Source organism: Phasianus colchicus, chromosome 6, assembly GCF_987193195.1.
Source record: "Phasianus colchicus chromosome 6, bPhaCol1.hap1.1, whole genome shotgun sequence".
Classification (NCBI taxonomy): domain Eukaryota; kingdom Metazoa; phylum Chordata; class Aves; order Galliformes; family Phasianidae; genus Phasianus; species Phasianus colchicus.
Window position 1 is genome coordinate 31314419 of NC_143441.1, and position 14373 is coordinate 31328791.

Below are 14373 nucleotides of genomic sequence, written 5' to 3' on the forward strand. Positions count from 1 at the left end.
GGGAGCAGGAGACGCTGTGGGCCTCTGAAGGACTGTGGTGAGGAGCAGCATGGCAGTGCTGTCCTTGTGTCTACAGTTACTCCCTGCTCACAGAGGTGTCTCTGCAATGCTGTCAGTCAGAAGCGAGCTATGATGAGGTGAAACGTTCCACTCGTGGCTGGGAGATTTTGTGTGTGGCCAGTACAGCTGGCTGGGGTATGCGCAGTTAAAATGGCTCTTTGAGAAAGGCGGGATGTGTGTGCATGCACTCCAGGGCATGCAGAAACAGCGCGTTAGGTCCTGTGGCCTGCCTTAGCAGGGAGCCTGGGCACCACTCACTTACAGCACTGTTTGCTTTGAAGCAATCACTCAGACATAAATGGCTCACTGTGAGGTGTTGAAATCATGCTGGTTGGTGTAGCATTCAGAGGTCTAACAGCCTGAAGCTCAAAAAATAAGAAAAAAAGACAAATTTCTCACTGGAGCGGCAAAGAAGTGAAGAGAGGAGCATGCTGCTTTCACTGCCTTTTTGATGTGATAGGAAATCAACCTACCTAGAAATTGCTATAAACAATCCAAGTTGAGCTATGACATTTTAAAAGCACTGATTGGAAGAGATGATGAAGTTTGCTCCTATAAAATCGGGCATGCTGGCATGTTAAAATGGATGGCTGGGAGTAAAGAAAAATATCTGAATCATGATAAAATTTATGGTTTTAGAATTATTTCCATTATTTTTATGTTATGATTTGTATTTTTGCTAGATCTCAGATTACTGACTGAATGAATGACCAGCTAATATACCAAGGTCTCTGGTGTCTTGCAACTGAATAGCAGTGGTGGTAATTCAGTGAGAAGGCATTATTGATTTGAGAGTATTCCTTATGGTAGCATGGACAAAAAAGTTGACATTCACACAATGTAGAGGCTGCTCCTTCTAATATTTTCTGACAAAGTGTCTTAAAATTTTAAGCAGTTTATCTTTTGCAATTCAGAATGAAAATATTGTTATCACTGATAGCAAAACACAATGTATTTAACAAGTGAATTAGATGCATATCCAGTCGTGACTGTTAACTTTCTTCTGTCTCAGGAAGACGCTTCTCCAAAGCAACAGTTTGCAGGATGTATGTAGAGGTCACTTTGTACCTGCTGCCTTTCTTCTGCTTTTTCCCCAAGGAATTGCTATTAATCATTGTCACATGCAGGCTGCTATGCTGACAGGATCTTTGGTCTCACTCAGAGATGTTCTGAAGTTATACTCTTATGTATACCAGTTTCCATATCAACTGCCTGCCTCTGTGGGCTCTTGGGAACTGTTTGCAGCAGATATGTTTTTCTAGCAGCTGAAACCTGAGAATTACTTACATAAACTTTATAGATTTCCCATTTTATAAATTTTTGTCTGTCTTCTCATCCCAGTCTTACTTTCTGCCTACATTTTTATTCCCTTCATGGCATCCTCCATGATGCCAGGTGTCTTGCTCCTTCTCCAGATACATTCCTGAATGTTGATTATGTTTTCTTGTCTCTCTTTTTCCTTCTCAATAAAGAATTCATTTGTATCTCTTGATCCAACAGGCCACCTACCTTGTCTAATATACTGTTAGGTTGTTTTTTATCTGATATTCTTGGACACCATCAGAGCTAGGATTAGTTCAGGTTCTTCTGTGTACCCACTAAACCACAGTATAGGTAGAACATGATTTTTTTCCATATTCAGTATCTTTTAAAAAGTACAGCACATTACCCTAAATGAGATGTTAAAATATACTGCATTTAGAACGTCTGGTTACACTTCCTCTTTTTCACAGGTGTCCAGGTTTGTAAAAACAGGAAAAAGAATTGTAAGCCTATTAAAATCACTGAACACTGAAAAGACCAGCTACTGTAATACCTGTCTCTCTGTCACAGACTGGTTGAGTGTCTAGAAACACTGTAGCATTTCTTACATAATAAATACAAATTGAAAATAGAAAGAATAGAAAGAATCATGCTGTCAGGATGAGGTGTTTGTAGCAGGAGCTACACAGAACATCAGAAATGGAAACAGGCTGGAAAATACCATCCGGGCGAATAGCAAAAGCTTTGACTTGGAATAAAAAAATTGTCCTGTAGCGAAGGACTTGATACCTTTTTTTTTCTTTTTTTTTTCTTTTTTGGTCTGTTGCTTGCTGCTTTTTTTTTTTTTTTTTTTTAAATTGGTCTGTTGTTCAGTTTATTTGTTCTATGATAAGCCACCTCTTGTTGATTGATCAAGTAAGACAGGTAGTCCATCTTGAAAACAAGGCTAATGAGGGCTGCTGGGGGGGATGATGAAAAGCTGAGAGGCAGCATTTAAAAGTAGATATTAGAAAGTAATTTATTTGAAAACCATAGGAAAATTAATATATGTGGGTATATATAAGCTCTATTTGAGTCTTCTACAATTTTCATAGACATTTTCATTTTTATTTTTTTCATTTATGCCATAACATGCTGAAGGAAGTTATGGAAGAAGTATACATAAGGGGAAGAACAATATTTTGGTTATGGTGCCATTTGTCCAATGCTAGCTGACTGCTGAGGCAGTGGAAATGGAAATTAATTCAGTTTCTGTAATCTTCTTAAATCTCAAATTAAATTAACATCAGGACTGGCACTTTTTAGGCTGACTTGATGGCTGTGATTATAATTTCTTTTTGCCTTCTCTAGTTTCATTTATTGTTAGTTCCAATTAAATGTTCATTAAAATGTAATTTAATAAATCATGGGATTTCCTGCCTATAAAACAATTATCAGAATGAAGAGTGACAGCAATGGTTGGGGAATATGCTAAAATTAGGTATCCCTTTGTGAAGGGGAAGCAGAACACAAAATCCTTTCAATTTAATTAAAAAACTATTTTGTATGGTAGTGTTTTCCTACTCACCAAAATTAAGTGGAGCAGCATTTGGGGCATCTTCTGGGCTCTAATTCTTTCTCTATCAGGGTTAATGTACAAAGGTCACTTATGTCAGTGTTTCTGGGAGCCAGTGTTGAATTAATCAGCTGATTTATCAGCTGGAAGGACAACTGGGCAATATCATGATACTGAGGACAGGAATCTACAGTTCTCTTACACTGGTAACTAACAAGGACTGTACTGAAATGATTTTAAGGAGTCATCGACCAATTAATTTAAAAATTCAGAGTCCACTGGTACTCAAATACACATGCTTAACTTCATTATGACGTGGACATACATGAAGACGTTCAGAACCAGATGCTTTTTAGTGTCCTTTCTGTACTGTTTGAATACTTCTATTCAAGTTGCTATAAAAGGTCTCCAATCACACAAGGAGAGTGAGGAATGGTGGAGAAAGTTTGGTGAGGGAGATTAGGAGGAGTCTGAGAGAAAAAGAGAGAGATTGTTCAACCAGGCAGAGCTAAGGAGCAATAACTGGGACTATGTTTATCCTGTCAGGTTAGCTCAGGATTCAAGGTCGCATTCAATGGTTTCCTCATTGCTTACAAATTAATGTTCACTCTGGCTGTCAGGCAGATTTGGGACCCGGCCATGAACACAACCGCATACACACTGCAAAAGCTTAACAATTTTGAGGTCTAGAGAGGAGTCAAAGTGTGCATGGAGAGAACCATGGAGAGGGCCAGCTGAGAGATGAGGTGAGATAAATGATGGAGGGCTGGACAAAGAAGGGCTAAGCTTGGAGGGATTCTAGAGAAAGCAGGATGGTGGACAGGCCAGGCTGTTTTGTGAGGAGGCAGTTGTCTTCTGTAAACAGACTGTATCAAGAGATTTTTCCCTAACTTCATTGCAGTGCAGATCTCCAGGAGCCACCTTCCTCATGTTGGAAGTGTGGAGAGAGCTACTGACAGGAACTGTCTTCCCAGTAGCTCATCTGGTCAGCATACAGCCTGAGTCACTGCCTGCCCAAGGACAACTCTGCATCACATCAGTGGTGGGGAGAGCTTTTGGGCACAAAGATGCAAGAACAGCAACAACTGTCCTTCCCAGAGGCAAAAATTAGTAATTCCAGGTCATACAGTATCTCTTTAAAACAAATGAATTTTTCTTCGTAATACCATAATGCATGGAATTAACATAACCAAGCATTCTGTGAGGACAACACAGCCTTCAGAGCCAGACACCATAAGCAAATTATGTATGATGTGTGCTTGTATGACTCAAAGACAATATTTACAGCTGTGGTGGTTTGGTTCTTTGGAGCATGCCATGAACCTTCCTTTCACACTATATTATCCCAGACTGCATTGTTCTGTAAGAGAGACACGGAGTCTGGCTGGTGTTGGAGTATGCCAGGAAGGCAGCAAATGTGCATGCTGTACTGACTTCTGTTGGATCACTCTCATTCATCTCAAAAGTGGCAGGCTCATTACAGCTAGTAATTTCTCTTTCAAAACCTGGATCCTCACCATGTTCATAAACCCTGAAGCAAATATAATAGTACCCTCAGGCCCCCAAGAATGCTCATATAGTAGGAATTTGGCATCTTCCAAATGTGATTCATAGGCTTATTCATTATGTTGTGCCCCTTAAAAATGAAGAGGAGAGTCCAAGTATATTGCGTACATGAATTTATTCCCATTTGATGGGGAAACACTGAGAGGATGTGACATTTCTGATCAACTTGGAATTGAAGGAGCTGGTGAAGAAGCAGCTAAGAATGCACATGGGAAAGAAGAATTAGAAAAAGACAGTTTGCATGAAGAGAGGTGGACCAGCAAGAAAAATGACAGTTCAATAATTATAAATATGAAGATTTAGAAGAATGAAGCAAGCAAACATTACACGACAATCAGATAGCCTTTGCAGTTAGGGGCTAACACGATGGCTTCCCGTTGAAATTACATGGTGGAAGGAGAGAAAAGATCCCTGAGGCAGTTAATTTGCACTGAGTGGACACAGATACCTAAGGTTCATGTGTTAGCTGACTTGTCAAATTCACAGCAAGCAAACACTCAGGTCAGTGAATCCAGACACTTGTGTATCAGGAACAGTGGACAAGTCCTTGGTAGCACTGTGGACTGTTCTCACGTTGCAGTATTTCACAAATCTAGCACTAACTTTTACCTCTAGATTGTAGCTTAAGCTACAGATAGGAAATGTCAACTAAGGGAAATTTTTTTTGCACTGATGTTAATCTTTCACTGTTCCGCATCTATTTCAATGCAAAGTACTCATTGGTTGTCTTTACTATCTGGAAATCTAAATGCCTTTAACAAAAATGACATGTCACTACTTAACATTCATTGATTTACCTTATCCAGATACCATTCTGCCTTCCTGAAGAGGGCTGCACAGTATTCAGAAGGAGTTGTTAAGAAAAAAATTTCAGGTAAGAGATGGGGAATAAGAAATAGGTGCAATGGTAAAAGTCTTCGGGAGAATGCAGTGCTGGACAGAAGTACAGCATGACAGAAACACAACATGAAAAGAAGGAAATAGGGCCATAAACAGAAAGAGACTCCTGGAAGGAAGACCTTAAAGGTGATACTAAAGAAGACTTGATGCTTTGGAGGTCATTTGGGTTAAACAAAGATGGCACAGTACTTATAGCAGAGAGAATTTTATATCCAGCAAATAGAATTTGCAGTCATTTTTAAGGACCTTTATAAGAACTTGCTGGTGAGAAAGAAACATTTCTTCTCACCATGTGGTCATTCAAACCATGCTAACATACTGGCACCCTGTGCATGTTATGGGATTGCTTCTTGGTGAATACTGAATAATTACTCTTACCACTGAAGAGATTAATAGCATGAGAATTAAGCTTCTCTAAACGCAATCTTGATTATTAGAGCTCTGAGTGTGTTGCTGGGAATGCATAGCTCAGTGTTCAAAAAGTGCACAGTATGTACTGTGTTATCAGTATTTTTAAAGTTAAGAGTATGATGGGAATTTCAGCATTAAAAGTAATCCCATATGAAACACTCTCCAGGAGCTAATCTATTGTCACTTCCGGTTTATATAACTAGATCAACCATAATGAATTAATAAAAATACATGGCAACTCCTCATGCTCTTAGTTAAGCATGTAGATCTGACTTGTCCTTTAAACACCTACTGGCTTATACAGCACATTCGTTTGCCTAGATTTTTTGAAGGCGGTATCTTACATTGGTACCTTCAGTTTTTAGGCTTTCAGCCTTCAGCTGATGTCTGATTTTCAGAGAGAAGACCTACACAAAGGAAGTTAAAGTTGCTCAACCTATGGAGATATCAGATTGGTGGTAAAGGGTCAGCCTTGGCATCTGGTTTGGAAATGATTGTACATCTGGAGATATTTTCATTCAATACAAAGTTACTGTAAAAAGTGACATGGCCTCCGTACAACAGAACTGCCCGAGGAACTGCTGCATTATCACACTTACCAAATGAAGATCCTCTACGTCTTGAAGTGATGAGTATACTGGGAATGAGAAGGAAAAGAAAGAGATATTGTTGCATTTCAGTTACTAAAAGTGTGCTGTATTCTGAGAAAAGGGATAGAGGTCCAATAGGCATGTGAATAACTAAATGTCCTATTCAAAATGCATGCAATTATAAGATCTGTTCTCTCCTTCTACCCTTGTCTTAAAGGATCATTCCCTTCCTTATTTACGTATCCTCATGTAATGATACATCAAAAACCTTTCATTCCTCTGTGCCTCCTTCTGGTCTATTTTTGTTGGTATTTTAGCACTCACGTGAAAGACCTCTACCCTTCTCTCTTAAGGTCCCTTAGCTGCATTTTTGACACTATCCAGTGTTTACATTAATTAATCTCTTAAATAAAAAGGGAATTGGATTATGCTAGGTAGAAGGAGCAACAGGTTGACTGTCTGCCCTTCAATCTTTTGTGGTGACTGTTCATGAGTACTTAAGTTTCACATACTGCAAAATCTTTGAAAAAACTAAATTGTTTCAAAGTGAGTTTCAGCATTAGCAGATGCCTTCCAAAGAAGGCAGTTCACAGCAAAGTTTCAACCTTAAAATCTCTCCACTTCTGAAGGGTTGTGACGGTGTTTTAAGGCAAGAATCCACACTTGCCCGTGGTGGTAAGCTATGGAATGGTTACTTACGTCAGGCACAGAGTGACATGGAGGAGAGTGTAGCTCCCCCAAAACCAGGTTAGGTCCTTGAATAGAACCATTGCTTTTGCACCAAGCACGGATAGGACTTTTTATCCCAGTAGACCTCAGTTACCTTTATGCAGAATCAAGGATCTGAAAACACCAAGCAGAGACACAGCTGTAGCTCCACATGAACAGGCCAGTTTGGTACTTTGCCTTCAGACCTTCTGAACTTCATACTGGACATCAGTGCTCTGGCACCATGCCTTCCCATATCATGATGGGGATTTACACAGAGCAGTGAAAATACACCACCAGTGCTGATCCAGCAATGTGTCTCAGCCCCATCATCCTTTAGGGACCATGTTCAGCAGAATTCTCAGATTTCCAGTCCTTGGGAGACTTTCATGATTTACCTTCTCAGCACATGCTTCTCAGATTGTTTGTCTGATGCTTTCTGATAACTATTTCTCTATCCAAAACTACAGTTGCCTTAAGAATCTTGTCTCAACCATATACACAGCAAGGGCATTTGTAACATGGTATGCAGGAGCTCCCAGCTTGCTCAGGACAAACATTAGCTCTGTGTCAGCACTAGCCAAGTTACACTCGAGTTGAATCTGTGGTTAACTAGCACTTAACATTTCCTTGATTTTTCCATTACCTATAGAATCCTGGATCTCCTTCAGTTCAGAAAATGGAGTGTTAATAAAAATCCTTCTTCTGTAATTTGCATTAAAATTGAGGGGAAAAATGTTAAGGAAAATACATGTTTTTTCCTACTTGCATTTGTAAATCAGATAAACACCCATATTTACAAAGTAATAATGAAGAATAGGAAAAGAATAACTATGGAAAAATCAGCACTAAAGTTTGGAAGGAAAAGAGAACAAGGCAGAAGTATCTTGACATAACAATTCCATGACTGGAAAAAAGAGTCCTTTAGTTAACATTGATAGTTAATATTAAGTTACATCATGTTCAGCTAATTATTTCAGCCAAGTTTTGCTGTAAAAACTTTTTTCCCCTTAGTTGTAAAGGACAAACAACTAAACAACGACATGAAGAACAAGGAACTGAACTCACAGGACAAAGTAAACCACTGGGAGGAGTGCCACTATCACTGCTCTGTGAACTGCTTCTCAAAAAAGACTGGAAAGTCCTGTGACTCTCACATGTGGCCTCATCAGAAGTTTACTGTACAAAAAGAGTTGTAAAAACATTTAAATTTCTAATGAATAAAGAAAATGAAGAACTGAAATGGCTTTTTTTTCATGTGGCAATTACAAAACGTCTTCCTAGCTGGTTCAAAAAAGAAAGAGAAAGTTTTAGACTTGAAAGTTTTTGAACAATGCCAAGTTCAACATAGTTTCATTTTTGAGAGATGGAAGACTGCTATGAGATACAAATTTCAAGAGATGAAGTGACCTCGCAAGAATAATTGTCATTTCTATGAGGGTTCTGCTTGTTAGAAAAGCACTTTGTGTTTGTCCAAAATGGTATATTCTGTCAGTTAAATAATAAGGATTAGAGTTTAACTTCTGGTTTAATTCCAGGAAAATATAAGGATTTTGAGCACAGAATGATTCCAGGTTTTGTTTAAAGTTGCCATTGGTATAAAATTTTGTACATGAAACAAACTGGAAATGGAAAGTGGTGATGATGTGGTAAAGGGATACAAACACTGGAGTTGCAACTATTGAGGCCTTGCATTCTTTCTCCTTCAATTCTTCAAATTCTATGCATCTTAGTAACAATCTACAGGTAAGTTTAAGTTCTGACTCCAGTGTACACAGTTTGTTCTATGCAGCTCATGCTGCAGTGGGCCATCTACAGCTTACAATATGGTGAATAAGCACACAAAAACAATTGCACTTTAAAATAACCAGTGTTATTCCTTCAATTCCTGGTCTGGAGCTGCCACACTGGAAATCTCTTCTCCTTAGATCATTCTGTATATAAGAAAGGAAGGAAGAGACCGGAGGGCTCCTGACACAAAATTTGAAAAAAAAATCAGTTATGAGACATGCAATTTTCCTTGAAAGCTGTGTCTGGCAGTGAGATTATAAAAGGTTATTTTTTTAAACCCTAATAAGGATTAACACTTCCTTGTTCTGTTCCTAATTTGTCATGATTCTTGCCTGACTATTTTTTTGAAATCCTGTGATGGATTGCATGTCATCCCAGTTCTTATGACTGTATTTTTTACCATCAACCTCAATACTTTTAGATAACAAATTACTGCAACTGAGTTATTTTTCCATTCTATAGTTTTTACTGTCTCAATAGTTTTGGTTTGCTCACTACAGTGTTTGTTTTCCAATTCTCTGAACATCCTTGCATTTGATAGCACTCTATTTAGATAACTACATAATCATTCCACATTTCACTGTAATGGCAAGTCTTTGGAAATTCTGAGTTAGGACTGCCTGTGGGATTACTACATGAAAGAATAGACTGGCTCTTTGTGAGATAGGAAACAGGAAAACATCTACCAACCATCTCTGGAATGTTGTCCAGCCCTTTGACCTTGTAAGAGTATAAGACAACATCTTAATTCATAAGAAATGTTTTACATTAATTAATACTGTCACAGTTCTGGCAGAGACTATTCATTTCCATTTCTATCATTAATAATAATCCAGTAAGATATGATGGTGTGGTTCTTATTTAAGTCAGTGGCTACTACATGGCAGAGTGGGGTGAAGAATGTTCTGAAGCCTGATGTTGGTAAATGGTGTCGCAGTTCCTTAGAATATTTGCCATTCTGTTTCTCATGCTCTGAGAATCAGACAGTGCTTTTGTATCTTCAAGGAAATGAAAAATAAAAACATTAAAGCTTGCTCAATATTGAACTCATTTTGTGTGTACATATAATGTGCATTATCTCCAGTAATTGCTGACAATTCGGAAATGCCTGCATCAGAATATTGACCATCAATAAATGAGAAGTGACAGTAAGTATAGGGTTGGCTGTTTCACATATTTCTGAAGAAGACTATTATAGTTAAGGCTGGAAAAATGCAGGACAAAAGGGCAAACACTTTTGGTAGGAAAACATCTCTAGAATTTTATTTACTCTTTAAATTGTGTTCTGATTAACTTTGTGGATCACTATGATTCTATTGTAGGCTAGTCATTATTTAATTAGAAGATAGAGACAAAAAATAATCCTGTTTATAACTCTTAATCTACTTATTATCTAACTAGCAGTCCTGAGAGAATTTTCAACATATTGAACTGATTTGTGCATGCTTCATTAGCTCTTTATATCTTACTGTACATAATCATTCCCAGCCCTGTCATGGTTATCATGGTGGAATTTCCACTGAAGTCAATGAACTCTGAGTGTAAATTGACTGCAAAACAGTGACTGGGACAAATTCTCTCTCTATCTGAAACCTTTGAAATGCCACTGGATTGAGTGAAATTGCTAGAGACATGACTGAATTTCATTTAATTTTCTGGTATTTATTCAACTTAGTGCCTTGAAGACCTGGAGTTCTCTCATTTCATTTTAATATTTTGAGCTGAACTTGACAAATACTGATAAAAATAATGCCTACAGGGTTTGGTTGAAAAACCTTTTTGTGACAACCTGAAAGATTTCTGTTAGTATCAGCAAGCCCTTGACTGATCTTTTAGTGGTCAAAGAGGAAAGGGAAATTAAAACATCAGTCAACTAATAAAGTGCTCAGATTTATGGCATGTATGTCTGCTTAAAATATATGTGAAAAGCAGTAATATCTTTTTGTTTCATTTTAGGTTCAGGCCATATCTTCTGAAATATTCTCCCCAGAATAAAGAAAATAAGACAGGAGGAGGGGAAGTGGGGAACACCTGAAGCAGGGAAGACTTTTTCTGTTTATCTTTAAAAAGGGTGATGAAATTATCCCACTATTCCCTTCCTCCCTCACTCCCTTCCAGGAAAATAAAAATCTTAAGGAGCTCTGCTGATAGAGGCTCCCAGTTTGCAATTAAAGCACTGTCCAGGACTCTGGGCACCCTATGCAGTCATTTGAAAAGAGCAATTTTAATGTCTAAAACAACCAGCTAGGATGGGGTTTGTTTAATCTGATTTCAACTACATAAAGTTTAGATTTCTAGTCAAGATAGTAAGTTAGGCTTCTTTTGTAGGCAGGGTAGGGATTTAAGTATTTTTAGATGAATATTTTTCCTATTTATGTTGATATCTGTCCTATCAAGAATGGAGCTGGCTTGAGGAGTTTTCTGTCTGTGTGCAGAGGGAGCCTAGCTCACTAGGTTAGACCGAATAGTTGTGTTTTGAAGGTGGCTGATGGTATCTGAGTAAATGGCTGCAAAGTTCAATAGTGGCTGTATGCAATTCCATGTGAAACATCACAAGACACATACTATTTTCCACTAAAACAGATTCAGCATGTATGAAACAGGGACTATAGAACATGATCTACTACACAAATTTTTTTGGTGATCCTGATGAGGATTTTTTAAATAGAGCTCCATATTATAGACAAATTTTAATAAAGTTTATTTTGCAGTGGTTTTTTTTGCGTGCATTCTCTTCACGCTGTTACTTAGATTTTATGCACTGAATAATCTATTCTTTTTGACTTCCACAGATGATTAGTACAGAGTTAATTTGAACTCTGCTTTGATTTTACATCTTATCTACATACAAAGTATGCTCACCTGATTTTAGTGGTGCTGTAATTTCAGTGCTATTGACCCAGAAAGGGTAGTGATAAAAGAATGCTACAGTCATTCAGTTTGTTATCTCCCAGCCAGGATGTTGGCCAAGTCCCTTGCATATTAATAATTCCACCATGTTTTTTCACAAATCTCCCTCTCAATGCTTAGATGACCTTACAAGGTCCTTCACAGTTCATCATCTGGGAAGAACTGTAGTAGCTTTCTAGAAAGTCACCAGTGTGGCTTCAGAATTCCTACCCATACACAAGCATGAACATAGCACCAGGGAGGATCAATTGCTTACAAAAGGCTTTGCAGAATGTGAGTAGTCAGAGCAAAATACAGAGTTTCTTTCAGCATCAACACATCCTTTTAAAGGTTCCTATTCCCATAAAAGATCCACAGTTTTTTCTAATTACTTATTTCTAGTTGCACAGAACGATCAAGTTAGATTCAGTTTTCCTGCATTCCATTCTCAGGAGCAATGTTAAAATGTTATTCCTGCTTTGTGAAAGTAATGAACTGTACTGCAACCTTAGCAAAATTTGCAGGGTAAATAGGCTCTAAATCATTAATACCACTTCCTAAAACTCCACTGAGGTTTCCCACCCACAGGTTGACTTAGCCTGAACCCAGCTGGGCCTGTGGTATGTGATGAGATCACAGCATTAATTTCTGGTGTAAGGTGTAAGCTAAGAGCCTATCAGCATTGCTGCTGTGAATATCTTTCTGAGGAATTATAATTTAGTTTTTAAATATGCATCAATCTGAATCAATCTGAAACTTGGCATAGATGCAACATTTGGTTTTAAAGTAGAAAAAGGACTTTAGGCAATTTGTTTTGGGAATTTTTGCTGACTCTCATGCTGTAATAATAGAAAAGGTAGTCATTAAAACTGAAATACTGCAAGCTCTTTCTGTGGAAGATGTGGTGTGTTAGCAATCAAGAAAATCTGAAGAACTGTCTCCTTAAGCAATATGCAAACACACACACCTGGTTTTCATATTTTCATCATGTTTGCATGTTGTGTCACACAATGTACTTAACACAATACTTGCTGCACCAAGCTATATATTCCCATGGTCCAATTTCCTTGTGCTGGAGGTTGAAACACTGGTGGCCTCACTGCAGTCTGCTCTACCAAATGGAGTGATGAAGCTTGTAATTCTGTAATCCTGAATGTCCCTTTCCTTTACTGCTCTGAACCAGAACTCAAAAGAGAAAATCATGCCTCTAGATGAGTCTTAGTATTTAAAATTGCAAGTAGAGTTAATGTATTTGACTTAATTGAATTGATGTAAGTAAACAATCACCATTGCAATGTATCAACAAGCACAGGATTTGAAATCTCTGCTGTGTACCCAGGACCAGTGCTGAAGAGAAATGCAGAATACCACCTGGAATTCATGGCTTGAGACTGGGCACCACTGGCATCACTGGCGGCAAAAAGACACTGACAGCTTATCATTGGTGGTAAATCCACAATGTATGCTGAGTGGCAGAGGCTGTGGGAGGCAGAAAGAGAAAAGCTCTCTTCCATTTAGTTTTCATCCAGCTATCAGTCAATTCTGCCCCACTGAGGGCAGATCCTTTTCACCAACTGGGAGAGTCTCTTTTGTTGATTTAAGATCACACTGAGACCTTAAATTTCAGACTTAACTCTTTTTTCTGCACTGCCCAGCAGGGTTCAGTGATAAAAGCTTGCATGTGTGCAGTAATTAGCTGACACTATTAGCTCAGGTTGGGCCTGGTTGAAGGAATAGACATAGCTTTTGTTAACATTAATGCTAGCTGCCTCCATGACCCAGATCTCTGTCTTTGCCACTGTCCCTCACCTCCTGAGGGCAGCATGCATTTCACCTGCTCTGTGCAGTCAGGGCATTAGTACTGCTTCAGCTTCAGTCCCAGTGAAGTTAAACACTTGTCTGCACTTGGAAATTTGATGGGATTAACTAAATGGTGTGAAGTGAATGTGCAATAGCTGCTTTTGAACAATTCCATGTGTGCACGAGCCATGTGGGCCGCCCTAATCACTTCCAGCTGACTGTGACATCCAAAAGGACATCCTTAGGCAGCTGCAGTAACAAGCCCTCTGTGCCACCTATCTGGAGCAGAATTGCAGGGCTCCCCACTGATCAACTTTCGCCAAGCTGAACATTTTCAGTTCATTCCTCCTGTTTGTTTTCTTTCTCTTAGCTAATATCTTACCTATGAGCATAATTTACCTTTTACTCCATGGTATTTCAGTTTCATTTACAGTCTCTTGGGATGGAGTTTGCCAAAGACTGTTCGAAAATTAAAATAGCTACAGCATCCTGTTATCTCACCCACTTTTATTTTGACATACTCAAAGTATTCTCCTAGATTGGGATTGTGAGCTGGAATAATGAAGTGGAAATGGCAGTACTGCTTATCCCCTACAGAACAAAACCTTTGATAGAGCTTATTTAATGCCAGGTTTTGTATAGAAATAGAAGAATCTTTTAAATCTCTCTCAATCCTGTGTCCCAGTAGCAGTATTGAGTTGGCATTTTGCTTGAATATGTCAAAAATGAATTGAACATTATGACTATCAGAATATAAAAAGGTTTACAGGTAAACAGCAACAGCTTTTTTTTTCCTCAAAATTTAATGACACCTTTAAAGCCAATTTCATGTTATTTCAT